Source organism: Ceratotherium simum, chromosome 3 (genome assembly GCF_057802395.1).
Source record: "Ceratotherium simum simum isolate JZ-2026a chromosome 3, ASM5780239v1, whole genome shotgun sequence".
NCBI classification, from domain to species: Eukaryota; Metazoa; Chordata; class Mammalia; order Perissodactyla; family Rhinocerotidae; genus Ceratotherium; species Ceratotherium simum.
The window spans coordinates 49,781,325-49,806,900 of record NC_141902.1 but is presented as its reverse complement, the minus strand read 5'-3'; the positions used below and the strand labels follow the sequence as shown (position 1 = coordinate 49,806,900).

Genomic DNA, 25,576 nt, shown 5'->3' with positions numbered 1-25,576 from the left:
ATTAATCGGATACTACATTCTTTTAGATATGTAGGATCATACCAGTATAATCTATAAACTTACATGACCATTATTGTCAATGACTGTTTTATTATTTTGCTCATGCATAAGGTCTTGAGATCCCTGAGGATCCTAGTGCTAGTTAATAGTGTCTTAAACCAGTAGAGATACCTACTATCATTATAAATAATCCTGCTCTTAACTCATGTCAATTTAACTCTATTCTGAACTCCATGCTTGTTCTGCAAAGGGTGGTCACAAATCCAGAAGCTGACTTTTCTTGTAATTTAGTATTTCTTACTAAAAGGAAACATATTGAGAGAAACATGCTTTGGCATTATGTCTCTGTACCATTAGCAACCCTCTGCTGTTCCTCCTAGCTAAGCAGCTGCCAACTGTTTGGGACATCCATGGTGAGGATGCATTGTTCCCAAATTGGCCAAAGAAAACCCAAGGAATCCCTTGAAAAGAGACATGAAAAATTCAGGTCTCACTTGTGGCTTGTAGTTCTTATGGAGTTCAGGAATCATGAAAAGTTAATTGTCTTTTTCATAAATAGAGAATAATAGTGCCTAATGTTTGGCTGGCACATTACCACCTGCATACACAGTTACATTCTCTATGTGCAGCTAATCTAGTCCTGTGAGGCTAAGAGATTGGTGCTGTGTCAGATTTTTTGTTAGGTGGACAAATATCAGGGTGGGTAGAAATATGGGCGTCAGAATCAGACTAACTTGCATTCTAATCTGATAGGGCTCTACTACTTACTGGATGCATGACCTTGGACATCAAGTTACATGACCTTGCTAAATCTCAGAGTCTCATCTGACGAAGGATGATGAAGGGGGAAGAAGAGTAAACTCTACCCACTCTGGGTCCTTTCTGGCTGGGCTACAAATTAAATTGACATGAGACTGAATAGCAGGAGAAAATCAAACAAAATTTAGTAACATGTATACATGGGAGAAATCAGGGAAACTGAGTTTCTTGACAAGTGGCAGAGGTTTTCACACTAAATAGCATATTCAGGTAGACAAAAGAGGATGTTGGGGGTGGGGAGGGAGACAGCTATGGGCCATTACCAGAAAGCAGAGCAATCATGAGTATGTAGATTTAAGTCCTCTCCTTCTGTACTGATAAGAGTTTCCAGAGATAAGCTCATCCCCCCTCTTCCCAGTATAGAGAGGGAGAGACCTTTACAAATGGATATTTCCCTTACAAATGTAAATGTTTGGTAAACAGAACTTTGATAAGAATGGGCTTAGCAAGGACCCTGCCAGTCTATCCATACCCAGAATTAAATTCGTTTAGGCAGTTAGTGGGGGAGGTCAAATGTCCATCAGAGAAAATAATTAAGGTAAAGAGACATATTTTGAGATGGCCAATTTTGATCTCTCTCATTGATAATGCTGTTTATTTCATGCATCTGTCATGAGAATTAATAATATAAGGTACCTAAAACCTTAGCATAGTTTCTGGCATGTAGTAGGTGCTTCTTAAACAGAAACAATTATTATTAAGAAAAGAAAATTGCTCAGACTTTGAAAAGATTTCCCAGGCTCTGTGTTTATAGTAGCTTGCAGCTTAATCAGAGACAATCTTCCATCCCAACAAATGATGATCACAGCTGTAAAGAAACTATTTCCTAAATCCCAAATACTTATTTTTTCAAAAATTGCTAAAGCTGATGAGAGAAAGAAAATAATTGAAAAGGAACTACCCCAAGATATAGCTGGAGTTGACTCTTTGTGGTCAGTTAATACCCTTCCATTGTAGAGAAAAGCCAGGATTGATTAACACCTATCACTGGAAAAACGTGATGTACAGCAAATAGACCTCTTCTTATTGTACAATTGCCCAGTGGTTCCCAGAAAGAAATGTACTTGGCAGTAGTCAGAATGAAAAAGACACACTACTAGACCAGTCACTGGTTGGATGATCCTAGAGGAAGTGCTAGGGCAGACAACAGACCAGTATGTGCTGTGTGTGTGTTGGCAGCTGCCTGAGAATTCTTCTCCATTTGGAACATACATCAAGCTATAGTGAAGGCCAAATGCCCACTGACATAATCAATCATGGTTTCCCGAAATCATGTCCTGAAAAACCACCTGGATATAGTTATCCAACTGCTTTTAGGAGTTTGGATATCATTGTAGTAAATTTTATTTTATTTTTTTCCGTAGTAAATCCGGAGTGAACTAATAGCCCCACAGACTGGAGCTAAGCAGCTTTTAAAGGAAGAGTAAATGTCACTTAAGATTACATTTCAGATCCCTGTGTCAATCAGCCTGGCTTAACAGGACTCTGAGAACAAAGGCAGGAAAAAGAGACGTTAGTGCTGGGGGAAACAGAATATCTTTTGTTTGTGGGTTCCATTTTAGTGAAAGAGATGTATCCATGGAAGTGATCTCATTCTGTTCTTTCAAAGCTGTCAGTTTCAGTAGTAAGGATTGGAACTTGATGCATAGAAATTCATGGCATGCTGTGTTTGCTGAATATTCTCAATCTGCCTCTCTGGCTTCCCTCTCCAGCTTTGTCTTGCTCTGTGTTCCAGGAGGTTGACCTCCATGGATCATGTAAACCCGGCTCCTTTGCTTTTCATCTTTTGGTTGGAATGGTCGATGGAGGACCAAAAGGAGATTGGAGTATGGGAAGAAAAAGAGGTTGAAGTGTTTATGTCTTTGGTCTCTTCTCTGTGTCTCTCTTCCCGAGGCCAGCTCCTGTTAGATGGCCCTTTCTTGGAATTTTCAGTGGTTTCCAGTAGCATATCCTCTCCTTGCTTTCTGTTATTGCTTGCGCCAGGATGTTTTACCATCCTTTGTGATTTTCCTTAACTCTGTCTACCTTTTGTGAAGTCTTTTTATTTGACTCTCTTCAATCCTCCCTTTTGAGTGGGCTGTTTCCTGCTGTGCCATTGTTTCTGAAGGAGCTGAAGATAGAAAGAAAGGATGTCTCAGTGTAATCATGGATTTCTACCAGCTTTCGCTACATGTCTGTTAGAAATGAGAGAATTTAGTAACCTCAGCTTCTATATAGTCCTGACTGTTGGGTCACAGCCTGAGGAGGATTGAGCACTAGAGTATTTGGCAGTGTGGTACAGTGAACAAAATGCAGACTTGAGGAAAACAATACATATTTGGAAATTAATACATTTCTAAATAACCCATGGGACAAAAAGGAAAGGAGGGAAATTCAAAATGTTTTGAACTGAATTAAAGTGAATACAAAACATAAAATTTATGATGTTCACATTTTTGTAGGATGCAGGTTTAATATATAAAAAGATCAATTATATTTCTATAGTCCAGCAAAGAACAATTGGAAAAATTTTAAAATTCACCATTAAAGTGGTATCAAAAAACAAGAAACAATTAGGGATACATTTAACAAAATATGTGTTTGACCTATACATTAAAAACGACAAAACATTGCTGAGAGAAATTAATGACTTATGTCAATGTTCATGGATCAGAGGATTCAATACTGTTAAGATGTCATTTCTCTTGAAAATGCTCTACAGATTCACCACAATAACACTTGTAGTCTTTTTTTTTTTTTTTTTTTTTTTCTGGTAGAAATTGAGCTGCTTCTAAAATTTACATGAAAATATTAAGGGAAAAAAAGGAAAATATAAGGGAATTAGAATATCCTAAACCATTGCTAAAAAGGAAAACAAAATTAGAGGACATATAATAAGTGATTTCAAGGGTTTCTATTGTTATAGTAAACAAGACAGTGTACTATGGACATAAGAATAAACATAGATCAAGGAAACAGAATAGAAAGTCTAGAAATAGACACATACACTGTGTGTTTGTGTATATAAATTGAAAAATATATATATATACATATATATATATATAGGGAGAGAGAATATATATATATTTTAAAAAACTACCTCAACCCTTACCTTACACTAAACGCAAAAATTAATTCAAAATGTATCAAAGACTTAAACATAAAAGTTAAAACCATAAAACTTCTCAAAGAAAGCTAGGATATAGGATAAAAAGGCTAAAGTCTTCTTGACCTTGGAATAGAAGATCCGTTAGGACACAAAAAGCATAAACCACAATAGAGAAAGTTAATAATTAGACTAGATTCAAATTAAAAACTTTTGCTCATCAAAAAATACTCTTGAGAAAACGAATAGGCATGATGCAGACGACTAGGGTGAAATTGTATGTATGTATCTGTCTGTGTGTGTCTGTGTATTCAACTCATTTATAAGACAAATAACACAATTTAAAATGTGCAAAGATTTGACAGATCTTTCACGTAAGAGGATACACAAATGGCTACTACACACATGTAAATACATTCACTTTTTGAATAGTAAAGAACAGGGTGTAATTTCATGATGTGAAGAGATACTGATAATATTAAATAACTAGGTGGAGTTCCTCCATAAGATTTTTATGGGCATTATAAACTAGTTATTTAGCTGCCTTTTCGCATATCTTCCAGATACCTGAAATCTTTTGGTTAGCTATTGTTCGTGCCTCTTACCTGTTATCCAAGACTTTCTCTGTATCTATCTGTGTCACTCAAAAGTTACCCTCCTACTAAAGCATTGTTTTCCTACGAAATAATTGCTTTTGCATCTGTATTTCAAATATTTTTCTTTGTAAAGCCATTATTTATCTGTTTTATTATAAAAATGATGTGTGCTTATTATTACAATTTTTAAAAAAGAATGTAAATAAAAATGATAGTTTCCCCCTTCCTCTTTTCTTGATAAACACCATTAATTGTGGTGTATTCTTTCCTATGCCTATTGAAGTATAAAAATATATATAAGTTATACATATAGTAGGTTAATCGGTAGTCGTACTTTCTATAGTATTCTGCAACTTGCTCTTTTAATAATATAATATGAACATTTTTCTAATGTACGTGTGTGTGTGTATATATATACAGTGGAAATTAAGAAAGGAAACCTTAACTAAATTAGAATGGAGGAGGGCCGGCCCTGTGGCTTGGTGGTTAAGTGCGCGCGCTGCAATGCTGGTGGCCTGGGTTCGGATCCCGGGTGCGCATCGAGGCACCACTTCTCCGTCCATCCTGAGGCCGAGTCCCACATACAACAACTAGAAGGATGTGCAGCTATGACATACAGCTATCTACTGGGGCTTTGGGGGGAAAAAATAAAATAAATAAAATCTTTAAAAAAAAAAAAAAATTAGAATGGAGGAGGCCTGTAGGGGGAGCTCTCACACCCTATCATACATCATCAATTACACCAGACAGGAAGAGAGGGAGGCTTGCTTCTTGGACAGGAAGTCAAGCTACTTTACTACTGAAGGAAGATTTCTCTCCCCACAGGGTGACAGCCCAGCCACAGCCACTAAGCCAGCCACTAAGAAGCTGTTGCCACCCTGAATTGTTCCTTTCCCCCAATGGACTTTCATTTAGAATAGCTCCTCCCTACTCTCCCTTTTTCTCTATAAAAGCAACTTCCCTTCTTTGGTGGATTTGCCTATGGTTTGCAGTGACATGCACATCTCGAAATGTAATTCGTTTGGCTATTCCCAAATAAACTCATTTTGAGTTAAAATAATAGGCAAATTTGCTTTTTAATTTGACATATTTGGTGTCAGAAAAGTGGGATCCAAAGAAGGTGACTCCCTAGAGATGGCGACTCCCAGAATCAAGCAGGATACCCACTCTGAGCCCCTTGTGCTCCTCGCTGCTGTGAGTTTGCCGCCTGCTTTCGTTTTGGTGATTCTCCTCTTGGATTTCAAGCGCCGCTCCCTTTGCATTTTTGAGCTCTCAGACTTTATTCAGGATCTGGAGAGGCTTGTCCTCCAGGGGGAGGGATTTTGTTCTCCAGGTTCAAGGCTCTGTCCTTTGGGTTCATGGCGTCGTCCTTGGTGAGGGCTTGTTTTCTGAAAGCAGCGCTCTTCCTTTGGTGGCTCAGGCTTGCTGAAAATCCAGGAGTCCTTCTTTGGCTTTCAGTTTCCTTTTGGAATCAGGGCTGGGGACCCACTAACTTTTCTTTTGTTTTTAGATTCTTTTGGGGAGCAGGGCTAGGACTCTAGCAACTTTCTTGGGTTTTCAGAGGAAATTTCAGAAATGGGAGCCCAATTGTCTAAATGTTCTGAGGGAAACCCTCCTTCAGGGACCCTGGCCTTGTCTATGTTTAAGAAATTTGGGTCCCCAGCATGTGCGTTTTTAGCTACGTGGACCAGAAAAAAAAAAAAGCAGTCTGGAATTGCAGTGGCCGTTCTGTAGAACTTTCAATCTCCCCAAACTAGCTTTTCTTAAGACCGAATTAGAAGACTGCAGCTCTAAAATTAAGCAAAACAAATGGTATGTCTATTTTCATTGGTACCTGGAGGCTTCTGGATATGCACAAAGGTCTAAAATCACCTCACTGCAAGATAGTTTGTTTAAATTAGCTGAAACAACTGAAAAACTGAGGGAGAACAAAACGGCTTCTGCAGCCTCATGTTCCCCTCCCCCTTCTTCTTTGTCTCAGACACCATCTTGTTTGTCTTTCCAGACTCTTCTGTCTCAGACTTCACCCTTGCAGCCTTCTTGTGCCCAGGCTCTGCCCCCAGTGCCATCTTCCTCTCCTCCCCTCTGTGAAAACCTGCCCCTTTAAAATCATACCTTCTGAGGATTCAAACCCCTAATTACTATTTCTAAGTTAACTGGAGCAAATAAACAACAAGAAGGAAAAATTTAAATAACAATAATAAACAATAATAATACCCTAGTCTTTTGATAATAGGACAAAAATGACTCCAAAAATAGCTCTAAAAAGATCCTTATAGCATGCAAATAAAAATCTTTAGTGAAAGACTTTGACCAACTGCACAAGTAACCTTACCTTAGTCCATCTGCCAGAAATAAGATTTGGATCCAACTGTTCTTTTGAGTTTTGTTTCTGAGATGTGGCTAAATGTTTTAAAACGAAAGCTATGAGATCTGTGTTTATGTCTGCCTATGTGTCTATGTATTTACGTTATAGAGATGAGATATTTTTCTACCTCTGGATGGTGTTGCTAGAATTGATTTGTAAAAAGCTCTATTTAATTGGCTTGACATTAAGTGCTTATAAATTAAGCATTCCTAAATCTCAGAAATATACTAGAAACTAACAAATACTTTTCAGGTTCATGTGATCTAGGATTAATCTTTAACAAATAAAAGTTAGCTTAAGGTTGTTGGTATACATAGAAAACAAGCGTATCTTCAGAGTTGTTAGTATTGGGTATAATGCAAACGTGTAACTTTTTCTCTGCCTGGGTTTATTAGTCAAGTGGGCTCATGCTGTCTCTGTTACAAAATTTGTCAGCAAGAAAGTAATTTAAGATGATGGTTGGCTATTTAGTGTCTAATCCAAGCATGATTGTTAAAAGCAAGTAATTAAAAGAAGTATAAGTAAGATCAAAGTTTATTCCAAGTTAAACTAAATAATGGATAGCCATTAAATACCTAAATCATTTTCCAAACAAGATAAAATACTAAAACATTAATTCCTGAACATAAGTTTATCTACTTCTGGCTTCCTATTGCAAAGAAACTAAAGATAAATTTAGGTCTGCTGGTAACCATGTCTTGTGCCACATCAAAAGATTGCACTATTCAAAGGGCGTATACTCCTAGAAATTATGAAATGTATGTCTGCCAATCCACAATTGCTTACTTTTTAGTTTTTACCAGGAATTGGGGATTCTAAGGGTTAAGAATTCTAATAAAGGTAACTAAAGCTACTAGAAATTAAAGGGAAACATATCTATATGCAGGGAAAGTAGGGTGTGTGTTTTGGTAAAAGAAAGTTTATGGAAAGGAATCTTGGGAAAAGACTTTTATGAGTGTTCAGGATTGGCTAAGATTTAAATGAATAAATTTTAACATCAAAATAAGCTGAAGCAAAATTAAAATTTGGCTTTCTTTTCTGTTAAGACGACAAGATTTTCTTGGGCTATTGGTCTACTGGTGAAACAGATTGTGAAAGCTTCTTCACTTTTAAGCAATATGCCTAGAAAACAGAGATTTTGTGTTTTGTCAAAATAATTTCCTGTGTTGTTACTATCATGTCTTTAATTACTTAAGAAAAATGAGTCTTCTTGGTATTGAAGGAGTTAAGTTTTGCTTGCAATTATGTAACCTGTGTATTTGCCTTTGAAAACTTTTATTATTACTTTGGTCAAATAGATACTTAAGTGTTATTTCATAATGATCTGTGATCCTATTTAGTCAAGTGTCCAAACTTTTTGATATTTTTGACAAGCTTCCCAGAATATTCAAATTCTAAATGACATTTTTTTGACCAGGATGTAAGTTTGGGATTTTCCAGAGGGAAGCCGGGACATCTCAAAAGATTTATTCCCTCTCCTTATAAAAAGAGAGCTATTACACTAATTAGGCTTATTTGGTGTGTCAAATTACATGAGAAGCATGGCCAAATAAATAAGTGATAATCAACCTTTTTAGGTTATATTCTATGGGTAAATGTTACTAAAAAGTGTTCTAAAAGTTGTGTAAAATTCCTAAACATCTAATATGTCTTAATATAATGTTATTACCTATAATTCTGGTTACTATCTACAATATATGTCACAAAAATACCCAAATTTCCTTGTCAATTGCATTTACCCATTGCATTTCTTTTTTTAATAAAGTCTTTTCCACTTACAGATGATTATTATTTTACTCTGATGCTTCCACAAATATGTTTGATTTTCAAAGAGATTCATGGAAAAGGCTTTGACAAGTACTCTGGAATACAGGTTTTGATAACTTTATGATCATAACACTGAACTGGGTGGAAGTTTCTGGAACTCAAGTGAAAGAATGGTTGCTTTAATGTTTTGTCTTTCAGGTGTAAAGGACTCCTTTTTTTCTGTCTCCTTTAAGTTATCTATAACTTACAGAAATTTGGTAAAGCGTGTCTTTGCAACAAGGTTGATACATTATCTTTTTCTCTCTACCTGTCCTTTAAGTATTCTTTTCATGGCAATATATGTGTTTGCATGGGTTCAGTGAAGGTCTGTTCTCCTTGTAACAGAATAGAATTGGAAATCTTGGCTACATCACCAAGGCTTTGACTAGAGTGTTATATTTAAAAAAGACATACATAGACTCGGATATGACCTGACAGCTTTAAGGAATTGCTTGAAAAATTGGCTAGTAAGTTGCTTACAAGGTTTTGGCAAAGCAATCTTAAAAAAGGGCTTGTATGATCAATCACTATTCTTGCTGCATTTATATAAATAATCAGGCTAAGTTTAATACAAACAAATTAGTTTTACTATGATTATTTTTAATGAAAATGGAGGTTATTATGGAGAGAGAAATTATACTTGCACCTTTACAGATATTAAATTCTAGTCCTATTAATTGTCTTTAAGGTTTTGTTGTATACCTGTACGCTGGACTGGATCCTAAATTCTTCTAGTTTCCTTAAATGTCTGGCTATAATATTCCAAACTGATGTTTCAAATTTTACTGCCCTTGAAATCTCCTGGGGAAGGGACTATACTAGGCCCTCCTCACTATCCAGAGGGCAACCAAACTTTGGGAACTCAAGCCTTGGGTACACATCTCACAGCTAAAGAAGGCTCCACCTGACCTCTAGTCCTGTACAAACACTGGAGACCTCCAAATTACATTGACTAGGAAGAGAAGCAGCTGCCATGTGAAACAGACAGCTTTCCCAAGGTGACTAGACCAGGCCTGTGTACCCTCTTCCCACTGTTGTTTCTTACATTATTTTCTCTCTCTCTTTCTTGGGAGACAATGCCCTTGTCTGCATTTCCCAATCCCTCACCAAAGGGGAAACCTCTCTGATTGCTGGATTTGCCATCAGAAACTTGGTCTTCTAAGAAAGTAACGACTTCTTACTTAGCCCTATATGTAATTTCACTGGGATTCCAGATACTGCTGTTTGTCTAAATGGCTCTGCTGGCCCATTTTACCAAGTCAAGGTGCTAAGCTCGTTCGTTGCTTTAATTTGACCCAGGCTTAGGGAGGGAAAACAAAATCTTTTGAATATTTGTATGAAAAATTCTGTGGAACCACCAATGCAACCCAGGCCATCTGTACATTTCTGGTATACCTGTATATTTAGGCAACCTCTCGGGTATGTAACAACATAGTATCTGAGCCTTGGTTATATAATGCTAACACCTCTACGTCAATGAACAAGTGTATAGATGATATCACTTATTTAGAGGCTTTATGTATACCCCCTTGTTATGTCTTCATCTGTAGAGTTTCCAGTAATGGCCTTTATGCGTAGGCAACTCATTGCCTTGACAGCTGGAGAATATAAGGAGAGTGTGCCCTTGCTGTATTCACTGTCCTATTCCTCTGCATAACCGGAGACCTCTCATTGATCTCTCCCATTGAATCTCCATAGTCACTGTAAACGAGAATGTCCAGCAGGTGTACATGACTCTGGGTTTGCCTCCATGGGGAGAGATTTCTTCCTGTGGATCAGAGTGAGTGCCAACAAGCAAATGATCAGGCATCTCTCCCTGACTCTAGAAGAGTTGTCTGACTCCACAGCCAAAGCAATTTCAGCTCAGCAACAGTTGCTTAACTCACTGGCCAGGGTAGTTTTGGATAATCACATAGCCCTTGATTATCTACTTGCTGAGCAAGGAGGTGTCTGTCACTGTACAGTTGTCTGTCACTGTTGTTTAGCTGGTTACCTTCAGGTCTGGGGTCCTGGTTTAGAACCATCCTTCAAACTGGGCTTATCATTTTGCTCTTAATCTTACTCTGTATACTTGTTGTGAAGTTCTGTACCTATTGCCTGTTGAACTTCTGTAAAATGATGTACCTAATAAGATGATATTAGTTCAACAATTTGAAATGATTTCTGATGCTTACACCCTCAGGTAACTATAGACTTTAAATAAGAAATGCCTGAGAGTTCTCCCTCCTAATCTTCCTTGTTACTCAAATGTGGCCTAAAAGGTTTCCAACCACTATGCATTTTCCCTCCAACATGGGACACGACAACCAGAAAAAGTCTTTCCTGGCACAGAGGGACGAGGTCACTACATGCAGAGAACCTCACTGGTGATCAGCAATGCTTGCAGAGAAAGATCTTGATCAAAAGGGGAAAATGTGGAAATTAGTAAAGGAAACCTTAACTAAATTGGAGTCAGGAAGGCCTGTAGGGGGAGCTCTCACACCCTATCATATATCATCAATTACACCAGACAGGAAGAGAGTGAGGCTTGCATCTGGGACAGGAAGTAAAACTACTTTACTACTGAAGGAAGATTTCTCTCCCTACTGGGTGACAGCCCAGCCAATGAGAAACACCACATCTCAGCCAATGAGAAGTTGTTACCACCCTGAACTGTTCCCTTCCCCCAATGGACTTTCATTTAGAACAGCTCCTCTCTACTCCCCCTTTTTCTGTATAAAAGCAGCTCCCCTCCTTTCTTTTCTGGATTTACCTATGGTTTACCATAACAGGCACATCCTGAATTGCAATTCTTTTGGCTATTCCTGAATAAACTCATTTTGAGGCTTTTCAAGTTAACATTATATATATATTTCTTTGTCATGGCCACAGAATATTTTACAGTATCCTTGAACCACAATTTATTCAACCATTTGCCCATTAATGAACATTTAGTTTGTTTCAGTCTTTTCTTCTTTTCTATGATAAACAATGCTACTCTAAACATTTCTCTACATATATTTTATATGCTCATGCTTTTGTTTCTTTGAGATAGAAATCTAGACAGACCCAAGAATAACCTTAAACACCATCAGTTTTTTGCTTACAGCTGTCAAAAATCTCTGTGTAAGGAAATAGGGGTTCTTTTTAAAAAGTACAAAGTCCTGGAGCTTACCCACTTCCCATGATTCTGAGATGGAACCTAGTACTTTCTACCTTTAAAGAAGCATCCTCGGTGACTTTAAAATAGATATTCCTAAAACTACACTTTAGGAAACACTGTTAAAATCTTAATTATTCTGGGCAAGATGCATACCTTTTTTGAGTTTCAATTTCCTCATTTTCCCACACTAGAATATAAAATCCTCCAGTGTCAGTAGTTTTTATCTATTTAGTTCAGTGATGTATCTGTAGAGCCTAGAACCATGCCTGACACATCAAAAACACATGAGTATTTGATAATTAAAAGAATGAATAAATGAATAAATCTGTGAAATGGAGCTAATACGTACTGCATAGGATTGCTTTTGGGTTTCAATACAATGATGCATTTTACATTATTGTGTACTATAGGCACTCAGCAAATATGAATTCTCTTCTTTCCCTTGAATTTTCAGTCACCACGGTACACAAAATGCCAGCTACAATTCAATGGATGATGTATTTAAAACGACGATAATCATAATAAAACAAGAAGGAAAATGAGCTTGCCAGTTCAATGGCAAAACATGATATACTTTATTTTTTAATGGAAGGGTTATATAGATTAGTCCACACTATGCCCTTTCTTTACCAAAGAATCCATCAAGATGGAAACATTAACTTATTTCAGTAGCTGAAAATGTGAAAAATGTGTAATAGAGCACTATACTAATGTGGTTTGTTGTCATAAATTCTGAGTGTGTATTTGTAGAAGCAGAGGGACATTTCTGAGGATGGTAGGAGATCGATTTAGTTTTTAGACTTAACTAGTCAAAATTTAAGGACAAAATGTATTCTTCTAAGATAAAATAAAATACATTATTTATCCAGATTTAATTGACATTATTTTTGTCCGGGCTGTCAAGACTTCCCTTATCATTGTTTACTATGGCAATACGTTGGTTTAAGAAGCAGACAAAGCTTGCAAAATTTTAGATTTACTAGGTTATGATGCAGAACTTCCACTTCTCATCAATATGAACTTACTGTTTAATTGGGCATTTAACTTCACACTCTGGGAGCTTCTGCGAAACAGTATAGTCATTCAAGAAGTTGTGAATAAAATTATATTGCTGTAAAATTACTGGAATGGTAAGTTCCCAAAATAGAAAGTTAAGATTTAGCCTTAAGAGATTTAGAGACAAGATAAAAATAGAATTTCAGTACACCAAATAGATAATATTGTATTGGAAAGAGTAAAAGAAACTCATAAAGCTGGTTTTGTGGGGAGGTCAAGGTAATTAGTATACTTTAACACAAAAAATAAAAAATTGTACTTTCAAAATCTCAGCTATTTCTCACCCAAAATTAAACAAAGGTGACATTTTACACATAAACATAATGTTACGTTATGTCTTTACAGAGAGTGAAAGTGGAATATTATGAAACATCTTGACTAGGCAGACTAGTTAACTTTGTCAGTCATTCCAGGTTATTGAGGGAGTCCTTTGGGAAGGTGACATGTAGGGAGCTTCCATTATGACTTATGATTGGATGTGATGTTGGTTAAGGAAACAATCTAAGAAAAGAGGGAAGGAGCAACCTTTTTGCCCCAAGGGAACTACACCACATTACCGTATGTTCCATCTTAGAGGTAAAAGTCAAATGGATGCAGAGAGTAGGTAAATAACTTGCCCAAGGTACATAGCTGCTAAGAAACACAGTCAGAAGACAAAATGTCATTGACATAATAAAGAAATAAAATCTTGAAATTTCTGACTCCTGTTAGATTTGTAAATGAAACTTGCTGCCAAATAATCTTGTATTATTTCTTGGATGGAGAACATTACATTGGTCAGCTGGATGTGGTTTCCTAGATGCCTTTTCTTGAGAAAGGTGGGCTCATCTGGACTTGATCTGACTCCACAGGTGGTGATTGGCAGTTCACCCAAGCAGGGCTGCCTCATACATTTGTGGTACCCAGCTGCTCTAATCACAGTGCCTTTTCTGAAACCCTTTTTTATCAGGCTAACTGACTATATTTGTAACCTTTCTTCTGTATTTGTTTTAGATATTGACTATTTTGCTCTTTGGCAGGAATTGTGACTGTTCGATGAGAATGCTATGTGAGAAAGTAAGTTTGGTTTCTTCCTTTGGATGCTGAAATGAATTCCCGCACCCATGACAGGCAAGCCTGTCAATGCTCTGAGTGCAGGCAGAATGTCCTCTGGGCCCTGATGCAGCTTCTCAGAATGTTCTAACTTTATCCTAGTTACCTCCATTACGGATCTGTACACTCAATTTGAACATAGCTGGACCAGGTTGAGCCAAGGGGATGGGAAATTGATCCAGATAAATAGACAGGACTAGATGATGTTACCAGCTGTGGCAGAACTTGGAACAAAGGCTCAGAGGTGGGACTAACTGTCATATGAGTTTTGGATGGTGGGGAGGGAGCAGGGAGTACATTGAGGAGATCAGCCTAGTTAAAGCAAACAATAAATGTATGGAAAGTGGGCTTAAGACCAGGGGGGTGCCAGATTTCTGCCAGCATTGAATTCTAGGCAAGCAGTGTCAATATGGAATTGTAGTTAGTCACTAAGGATGGATTGGAAATAAAAGACGATATGTGGAGACCAATGTAATATTATGATATTCTAGGCTAGAAGCAATGAAAATCTGACTTGAGGAAAAAAAAAAAGCAAATTTCAAAGCCATTATTAATAAAAATAACAAGAGTTAGTAGTTCATATATCACCAAACTCATTGTGTTCATTGGCTCAGATTTGTCTATCAGTAAGATAGTTATTATTGTGATTTGGAAATTAAAAACCAACGTGATGAAGAACCTGTTATTGGAGAAGTGGCCAGTCCGTGGAGAAAGTGTTGTTTTACTTAATGCAGACCACAGACAGGACAGCCAACATGGAACTTTGGAAAAGGAAGAAAGGCAGGCAAGTTTTTCTTTCTCTTAAAACACACTCCTTCACCCCAGCTGCACTCTAGATGGACTTCAGATGCCAGAGGCCTCCTTAGCTCTCACGCTTCTCATCTTGGTGAGAGAGAGTCACCCTGAAGGACTATAGGTCACACACTTGACACACACTTGGAATCAAAATGTTACTACAATGGCAGCTGAGGATTTGAATAAACCAGACTTGGCTAAAGAACCATGGAAATAATAAAGAGCTAAAACTCTTGAAACATATGACTCATATTAGAGTTTTATATAACTGGCTGCCAAATAGAAAGTCTTAGGATGTTTCTCAGAGAGAGGACATTTGTCAGGTCATCTCTGGATGCTGTACTTAGATAAGGGAAAATGCAAATATCTGGGGCTTTCTTAGTCCTGTCCTCTGTGCAGCTGCATCTAATGGGATCTTCTGGTTTGTTCATTTGATATGTGTTTGTTCATACATTCAAGAATCTTAGAGAGCTGTTCCAAGCCCTCAGCATGCAGAAATAAAGGTTTGATGGTGGAAATAGATAAGTAAACAGGTGAATAGGATAGGAAAGGGGTGTCTGTGTGTTGGGGGGAGTGGGAAGAGGATACCAAGGTTTCCTACAAAAATGCGACTTCTGGACTTAAGTTAAAGGAAGGCCAGTAGGAGCTAGCCAGGTGAGAAAGGACGAAGGCAAGGGCATTTTAGGCTGAGGACAGAGCTTGAAGTCAATTCCCACTTGGACATTTTGTTTTATCAGTTCAGAGAGCAATTTACAATATCAGTACATTTGTAAGGTATTTTGTTCCCTGAAAGCTTTTTTTCTCATTCAAAATTAAGTGAGTAGTGGCTTCATGTGAAGGCTGACAGTGGCAGAAACTGTCTGAAGGAGAAGAGCTCCTTGAAACACTGCGACAGGTCATAGAACTATGCTCTCCAGGAAACCGGAGGAATTAGTGAATGTGAAGTGGTAATGGATTCGTTAATAATGATGGAAGACTTTCTTGAAGGAGGAGGAAGGGCATAAAGAGCTCCTTCTGTAGATTTCTTAAATAAGCCTGGTTTTATCTGTTTCAAAAGAGACAGTGTTTATTTGGTGAGGGTATGTGGAATTCCTCGCCCAGCAGGGAGGCACAAACACCGAGAGGAAGTTCGCTGTTCAGTGGCAAATACATGCAATTCTATCTTCTAAAAAAAGCGTCTTCACAAAGCAATCATAGAGTTCAGAAAAAATAATCTTTGATAAAAAAGTCATCTATCTCAGGACTTAAGATTCTTTTCCTTGCATAGTGGCAGGTTTCAGTGCAACTTCTCCTCTAAGTAATAATTGTATATGAAGATCCGTCAGAGCCACACTGACTGGCATTAGGGGCCATTAAAAAAAAAGAATCAATCAATCAATCAAATAGGACTTAATATTTCCAAGATGAGGAACCAGGTGTGTTTGTATTTGTTCAATGACTAACTTAATTAGCTGATGAGCTAATTAGTTAAGCTATTAATTAATAACAATTAACTGTTAAAGTTTTGTTAGATTTTGTCCATGTTCACCAAAGACCCAATAAAACTTTGATGTCAACTGTTCACATGATATTAAATGAAACGCCATCTTCAAAGTGTTGCACCATGTTTTTCTCTGAGATGGCATTTACCGAGTGTCGTGCTCTGTTCTCTAGAAGCAGTAGTTCTCATTACGTGCTTCATACTCCCTCGACATCGTTTCCTGTGTTATTTGTGACATGTCTCCAATCACAGAATGTTCTTTAAACAATGCTCCTATTCTAACATTTGTTTCTTGCCATCTCCTGTTACAGTTTAACCCAAACATTTTTTCATAAAACAAAGTTATTTAAACACCTCATAAAATCTTTTATTTAAATACTATTCAAGATTTAATGTTGTTTTCTGAAAAAGGAGACAGGGAGCTAATATTTACTGAGTTCCTACTTTGTGCTGGGGCATTGTGTGTATTTTTCTAATCAGTTCTCAAAACAAACTCATGAGGTGGGTATTATTGCACTCTATTTACAAACGTGGAAGGTGAAACTCAGAGGTAAAACCATTGCTCAAAGTCACACAGTTTGTTGATGCTGAACAAGGATCTGAGCTTGAGTCTGCATGATGCCCAAGTTCTTCCTCGTTCTCTTATATTCTATCTGTCACTAGAAGGGAATCCCAAAAATTTAGGGACTCTCCAACTGCAAAGAGAAGTGTTAATATAGATTTATGTTTCAGGAAGCAACTAACTTAGTACCTAGCATCTCAACATCACTAAAATCAACAACACAAAACAAACGACAACAACAAAAACCCCAGCCTAACATAAATCCTCATTCCTTCTGACAAAGTATAAGATTTGAGATGTTTTGCCCAGACAGTTTTAAAATACCAACAAGAAGTGATAGGACTTTAATTTATCTAATTTCAGGAACAAAAAATAAGATGATTAAAACAAATAATACTCCCACGCAATACCAAAAGAAGAGAAAGATTTGTTTGAATCAATTAGTTTTCTCCACCAAGATTCTTATAATTGTTTGGTATTTTTGATAACATTTTTAGTAACTCATATCATGTTTAATAATAAGAATCACAAATGCTAACAATCCTCAAAGTAAGAATGGACACATAAGAAAACTAAGCACTCTTGAGGGCTGCTTTTTTTTCTTAAATGGATGATAATTAAATGTTGTACTAATAAGCACTTAAAAGGTATTTACTGAATATCTAAGATAGATGGTTTTTATGGCAAGACCACACTGTAGTTGGTAAGAGGGAGAAGGATCAGAAAAGAAAAGCAAAGGTCAAAATCAGCAACAAAATCTTGGCTCGGGAGCCCCACATATGAATAAAGAACAAGCTATTTGACTTTAAGTGTGAAAGAAAGTTTAGGGTAAAATAAACAAGTTCTCTGGGGAAGGATTAAGTAAGGGGGTATTTAAACTGTGTATATTCAGACAGGATCTCGAAATCTCACTATCCCCTATGTTGAAGCTTTACATCGTTCTTTTATTCCTGGGGGAGTCCTTTTTTTTCATGACCATGTTGAATAAAGATGCATTTATGGGACATGTGTAGATACTGAAGGTCTTGCTTGAGAATGCTTGGAGTTCTCTATTTCTAGGTCAGGACTAGGCTAACAGATGTTTATTATCCTGGGAAAAATAAGTTTTTAATGGACTTTCCTGGTCACTCAATTTTCTTGTGAATGACTTAGACTTTGCAAAGGCCACTGCTATCAAGGAATAAGAGATAGTGTCATTGGTTCAATTAAGATTCCTTACTTACCTGACAGAATTCAATTGTCTGTGTTTTTCAAGATTAAAAAAAATTCTCTTTAAAAGTTACTGTTAATACCAGTTTTAAGAAATGTGAAATACAGAAGAGTAAAATAAGGAAACTATCATCCCTAACCTTATCATGCATTAGTAATATTTAGAATATTTACATATTCATTCATTTGTTATATCTATTTAATCTATCTACACATATACATCTATATCAGCGCCTACTTTGTTCCGAGTACTGCATAAAAATGCAAGAAAGAGCAAAACGGATATAATCCATCTTAGAACATCTAGGGTGTGCTTTAGGAAAGGCACAGATAAATACTAACTAAATACTGTCACAAGTATATAATTGCCACTGTGATTTAGTGCTATGGAGAAACATATATGACACAATGAGGTATCATAAAGGGAAACTTATCAGATAACTAGGAATAAATAAAAATATGACACAATGAGATATGAGAGGAAACTGTATTTTATCAGATAAGTTCTTCAATAAAGAAGACTTGAGACCAGACATTAAGGCTAAGGAGAAAATAAGAAAAGGGAGGAAATGTGGAAGAAAGAGAAGAGGGAGGAAAAGAAATCCCAGGCGAAGAGAACAACCTCTGCAGTGACTCTGAGGGGGATGCAGGCAGACTATGCACTTGATAAACATGAGGCCAGAGAACCTGGAGCATAGAACATGATGCTGGGGAGGTACCAGGGCCTAGACCACAGCTTTTCTTTTACATTGTTATTAATTTTGATGTTTATCATAAAGTTAGTGGGAAACCATTATACTGTTTTAAGCAAAGGACTTGCATGATGAGATTGACTTTTTAAAAAGTTACACTGGTTGCAAAGCTGCATAGGAGATTAGAGGAGAGGCCAAAATGGGCTCCAAATGGAAAGGTTTGGAGGTTTTGGTAGTAGTACAGACGAGCTATGACAGTTGTGCAGACCTGGGTGGTAGTGGAGACAAAGAAAAGATGGGCAGATTTGAGAGATACCTAGAAGCTGAGACAGATCGTACTTGGTAATAGGTCGGGTGTGGGAGGTTAGGGAGATGGCCTTAAATTGACCCCTAAGTTGTTGGCTGGCCTATCTCAGCAGAAGATAATTCCTGTGATAGGAAAGAGTTAAGATAGTCAGGTTTGAAGGGAAGTTTCTGAATTCAGCTTGGGTGTGCTGATTTCTCTGTTGAAATATCAGTAAGCAGGTGGGTATGGATGTTTAGGGTCGACAGGAATGGTCTGTACTGGTAAAATGTATTTGGGGGTCCTGGGGCCAGATGGTGATTGAAGCTATAGGTATGGCTGAATGTGCACTGTTGAGATTTTTCTTTTCTTCTTCTCTCTTTTTTTTAATGTCAATTCCTCACTTCAAGTGATGGTGCCAAAAGAAGGATGTCTAATAAGCTTGTGATCAGAGAAAATTCAATTTTTTCCCATAGGTGTTGTGAAGAGAGATAACTCTTCCTCAAACACTAAAGGTTGGGTACAGGACTAAGGCAATTAAGTTTGTTTTAAATATTTTAAAGTATTTTTGTCCTATGCTTACACTAAAATTTGATTATCTCACCTATAGTGTAGAGGAAATAGTGTGTATCAGTTAGGATTAAGTTCTACTCTTGATAACAGTGACTTGAACACACAAATGATTATTTTTCTTCACGTAAATGGAGTCTAGAGATGACTGTCTGGGGCCAGCATATTGGCTCCACAGTCATCAGAGTTCTAGGCATTGAGCAGGACTTAGGACCCTAAGGTTGTCTCATGATCCAAGATGGCTGCTACACCTCCAGCCAACACACCTGCGTTCTTGGAAGCAAATAGAAAGCAGAATAAAAGGGCACTATCCACCCACAGCTACAAGGGAAGCTGAGAAATACCATCTTTTAACAGGTTACTTTTCCACCTGAAATAATGTCTATTCTCCTCTTCTGTTAGTGAGGAAAAGGGGGAGAGGGAATATGGGTAGGCCTCTACATCTCTGTGGCTCAGAACATGTGGAGATTGGTTTAATTTTAGGCCCTGCTGTTAATGGGCATTGTTACTTTTAAAAACCCCTCTGTGAAGAATAAACGGCACACTATACGTGAAAAGAGTGTTTTGTAAATGTTATACAATGTTAACTATTGTTATTATTTCCAAAATGATTAGCTCTGTAGGTACTTGAAAAGTCGCTCAATTTTTGCTATAAATATTGACAGTCGGCTTGGATTTCAAAATTACTTCTCTATAAATAAAAGTTATTCTTTTAAATGTATGAGTATTGCTTTTCCACAGCTATACTGAAATATAATTTTGTATCTTGCTTTCCTATTATTACATTCTAGGCATTGTCCTACATTTTCACCTAATAGCCATCAATTTTAGTGGCTTATTGTATAAAACAACAAAATCACTATTTTGTAAATCTGCTATTTCAGTAATTTTTATGAGTGAAACAGAGAGTCCATTTCCTTTTATCTTTGATTCATGCATTATTGCATTCTTTGAAAATTCCAGAAAAGTATTAAATATTGCTGAAAGTAGGAAATTTTGTCTTTTTCCTCATTTTTTAAAGGGGCGGTTTCTTGTGATGAGATCTACTGTTTTACTCCTTATTTTCTCTAACCTTTTATCCAGCATATTTGTTAAATTTCATAGTTTGTAGCATCTAATGAGATGATCATTTTAATTTTATAGATCAATGTGATACATTTTACTAATGGATTTCCTACTATTAGATCTTGGTACTCCTAGAAGAAACTTACTCTGTTTGGTAGACAATTTCCTTACAATGCCATTGAATACAGTTTGGAAAAATTTTACTTACAATTGAAATTTTATTTAAAATTGAGATTAGCCTATTGTCTACTTGTGGCATGATAATAATAATAGAACATATATATTATTTACCATGTGTCATTCATTATGTAAGCATTTTACATAATTCGTTTAATCCTCCCCAGCATTGGGAGTATTGTTTTCCCCATTTTGCAGATGAGTTATCTGGGGCACTGTTTCTATTAGACTGGAAATCAGTGTTAAATGAGCTTCATAAAATAGTTTCCTTTTTTATACTCTAACATTTCATAGGGTATGGAGGTGAACTGCTTCTTGAACAGCTGAATGAACTCAACAATAAAACCAAATCCCTCCAGAACTTTTGTGGAGAAGACTTTATCACAACTTTGACGTCATTCTTAGTTACAGCTCAACCATCTTTGCTGCTTCATGATGAATCAAGGTTGATAGGGCGGAAATTGGCTACATGCTCAGGAATGCTGGGTTTCTTCTAGGGAACACAGGATGCCTGCTTTGCTCAGCTTCCTTCGCAGTTAGGCCAGTGGAGTGTGGCTGGAAACGACGTATGCTACTTCCGGGACTGCCTTACAATGGTCTCTGACTTCCACGGTTGTCCTTTCTCTTGTCCAGATGGCTGCAAGTGGAGAAGGATGCCAAAGTCACTGCCTAAAGAAAAGCTACCCAGCAGTCAACCAACCCACACTGGGTTTGCTGTGAGTAAGAAACAAACGTTTACTGTTTTGATCCCCTGAGGCTCTGCCTTGCTTGCTATAGAATCGAATATTCTTTACCCTGGCTAATATATTTAGTAAATAAAGGTTTACCAGAAAAGTGGACATTTTCTCCACACTTTAAAATTTGTTAGCATGGGATTATAAATTTCTTAACATTTTAAGTCTTTGTAGTGTTTTCTTTTTTTATAGTCGTACCTTTGTCATTCCAAATTTGCCCATTATTTTGCCTATATTTTAATCTTTTCAGTTTGCTTAAAGGTAAATTAATTTTATTATTTATTTTATTACCTTTTAGTGTGAATCTAGTGTGGCCTGTACTCTTTCTTCTTTCTCCCTCCTCCCCTCCCTTTCTTTCTACCTATTTGGTATTTCCTTTGTGGCAGAATATTTGATTAATATTTTTAAATGTTCTATACAGGCTTCAGAAAATATGTGCACTGCTTATAATATTTTCAAATTTCAAGAGTGACTATTCTTTCTGGTTAGGCATTATTATTCAAATGTTTTATATTTTCCATTCTATTTTGGTGTGGCAATATCTTTTTAAATTTCAACCAGTGTTTGCTTTTAGGCCTTACTCCTGTGTCCCGGATTTACCCAATTTATTCTTTTTTTTGTAATTGAAAATGTTTGACATATGACATTGTGTAAGTTTAAGGTGTACATCACATAATTATCTCTTTTTTGTGGTGGGGATAATTAAGACCAAGTCTTTTAACAGGTTTGATGTTTATGATACAGTATTTTTTATCTATAATCACTATACTATGCATTAGGTCTCCAGGACTTAGTTATCTACTAATTGCAAGTTTGTACCCTTAAGCAACATCTCTCCCATTGCCTCATCCCCCAGCCCCCACTAGCCACCATTTTACTCTCTGTTTTTATGAGTTGGGCTTTTTTAGATTCCACATATAAGTGAGATCGTGTAGTATTTGTCTTGCTCTGTCTGACGTCTCATTTAGCATAATATTCTCAAGGTCCATCCATGTTGTCACAAATGGCAGAAATTCCTTCTTTCTCATGGTTGAATAATATTTCATTATGTGTGTGTGTATGTGATATATATATATCTCATGTCTTTATCAATTCATCCATTGACGGACACAGGTTGTTTTCATATCTTGGCTATTGTGAAAAATGGTGCAATAAACATGGGAGTGCATGTCTGTTTTCGATATCCTGTTTTTATTTCCTTTGGGTATATGCCAAGAAGTGGAATTGGTGATTTTTTTTTTTGCTGTGCGGAAGCTTTTAAGTTTGATGTAGTCCCATTTGGTAATTTTTACTTATGTTGTTTGTGCTTTTGCTGAGACCAAATGTCAAGTAGTTTCTTCCCTCTATTTTCTTCTTGGAGTTTTCTTTTCTTTATTTATTTAAGTATAGTTGACATACAATATTATGTTAGTTTTAGGTGTACAACATGGTAATTCAATGTTTATATGCAATACAAAATGATCACCATGATAAGTCTAGTAACCATCTGTCACCACACAAAGTTATTAAAATATTATTGATTATGTTCCCTATGATGTATATTATATTAATATGACATTTATTTTATAACTGGAGGTTTGCACTTAATTTCCTTCACCTATTTTGCCCAACGTTCCTCTGGTGACCACCAGTTTGCTTTCTGTTTCTATGAGTCTGTTTCTGCTTTGTTTTGTTTGTTCTGTTTTTTTAGATTCCACATATAAATGAAATCACGTGGTATTTATCTGACTTATTTCACTTAGCGTTACCCTCTAGGTCCATCCATGTTGTCACAAATGGCAAGACTTCATTCTTTTTTAAAGCTGAGTAATACTCTTTTGCATATGTATACCATATCTTTTTTATCCATTCACTTATTGATGGACACTTAGGCTGCTTCCATATCTTGGCTATTGTAAATAATGCTACAGTAAACAGAGGGGTGCATGCATCTTTTCTAATTAGTGTTTTTGTTTTCTTCAGGTAAATACCTGGAAGTGGAATTGCTGGTTCATATGGTAGTTCTATTTTTAATTTTTTGAGGAACCTCCATACAGTTTTCCAGAGTGGCTGCAGCAATTTCCCTTCCCCCCAGCAGTGCACAAGGGGTCCCTTTTCTCCACATCCTCGCCAATACTTGTTATTTGTTGTCTTTTTGATGGTAGCCATTCTGACAGGTGTGAGGTGATATCTCATCTTGGTTTTGATTTGCATTTCTCTAATGATTAATGATGTTGAGCATCTTTCACGTGTCCGTTGGCCACCTGTATGTCTTCTTTGAAAAAAAGTCTATTCAGACCCTCTGCCCATTTTCAAATTGGATTGTTTTTTGTTTTGATATTGAGTTGTATGAATTCTTTGTATATTTTGGATATTAACCCCTTATCGGTTATATGATTTGCAAATGTCTTCTCTTATTCCATAGGTTGCCTTTCTATTTTGTTGATTGTTTCCTTTGCTGGAGAAAGCTTTCTAGTTTGAAGTAGTCCCATTTGTTTATTTGTGCTTTTGTTGCCCTTGTCTGAGAAGACAGGTCCAAAAACATATTGCTAAGACTGATATCAAAGAGTTTACTGCCTATGTTTTCTTCTAGGAGTTTTATGGTATCAGGCCTTACATTTAAATCCTTGATCCATTTTGAGTTAATGTTTGTGAGTAGTGTGAGATAGAGGTCTAATTTCATTTTTCCTCATGTGTTTATCCAGTTTTCCCAGCACCATTTGTTAAAGAGAGTAACCTTTCCCCAATGGGTGTTTTTGGTTCCCTTGTTAAATATCAATTGACCATATATGTGGAGCTTTAGTTCTGGGCCCTCTATTCTGTTCTATTGGTCTATGTGTCTATTTTTATGGCATTACTATACTGTTTTAATTACTATAGCTTTCTAGTATAGTTTGAAATCAGGAAGTGTGACACCTCCAGCTTTGTTCTTTCTCATAATTGCTTGGGCTAAGTCCAATGTTAGTAGAAGGAAGGAGATAAAGATCAGAGCAGAAATAAATGAAATACAGACCAGAAAAACAATAGAAAAGATAAATGAAACTTAGAGATTTTCTTTTTCCAAAAGATAAAGTCGACAAACCTTTAGCTAGACTAACTAAGAATAAAAGAGAGAAGACTCAAATAAATAAAAGCAGAAATGAAAGAGGAAATGTTACAACTGATACTACAGAAATATATAGGATTATAAGAGACCACTATGAACAATTATATGCCAACAAATTAGATAATCTAGAAGAATGGATAAATTTCTAGAAACACACAACCAACCAAGACTGAATAAAGAAGAAATAGAAAATCTGAACTGACCAATAATGAGTAAAGAGACTGAATCTGTAATCAAAAACCTCCCAACACAGAAAATCCCAGGGCCAGATGTCTTCACTGGCAAATTCTACTGAAAATTTGAAGAAAATTTAATGCCAGTCCTTCTCAAACTCTTCCAAAAGTTGAAGAGGAGGGAACACTTCAGAACTCATTCCACGAGGCCAGCATTTACCCTGATACCAAAGCCAATAAGGACATTACAAGAAAAGAAAACTTAGTCCAATATTTCTGATGAATATAGATGCAAAAATTCTCAACAAAATATTAGCAAACTGAATTCAAGAACACATTAAAAGGATCATACACCATGACCAAGTAGGATTTATCCCTGGGATGCAAGGATGGTTCAACATACACAAATCAACAAATATGATACATCACATTAATAGAATGAAAGATAGAATCACATGATCACCTCAATAGATGCAAAAAAAGGTTTTGACAAGATACAACATCCTCTCATGATAAAAATCCTCAACAGATTGGGTATAGAAGGAACATACCTCAGCATAATAAAGGCCATATATGACAAATCCACAGCTACCCTTATGCTTAATGATGAAAAAGTGAAAGCTTTTCCTCTAAGATCAGGAACAAGACAAGGATGCCCACTCTCACTGCTGTTATTTAATATAGTACTGGAGTCCTAGCTAGAGCAATTAGGCAAGACAAAGAAATAAAAGCCATCCAAACTGGAAAGGAAGAAGTCATATTGTCATTATTTGCAGATGATATAATT

The 25,576-nt window shown here is 36.6% G+C and overlaps 1 long non-coding RNA gene across 1 annotated transcript in view; it reads left to right on the top strand.

Moving 5' to 3' along the window:
* The window catches only part of LOC147917562 (uncharacterized), an 86,556-nt gene that overhangs the window by 41,576 nt on the left and 19,404 nt on the right, over window positions 1-25,576 (top strand). Inside the window, exon 2 of the long non-coding RNA XR_015550651.1 lies at window positions 21,431-21,513. This is a non-coding gene — a long non-coding RNA (uncharacterized LOC147917562). The remainder of the gene's footprint in view (window positions 1-21,430; window positions 21,514-25,576) is intronic.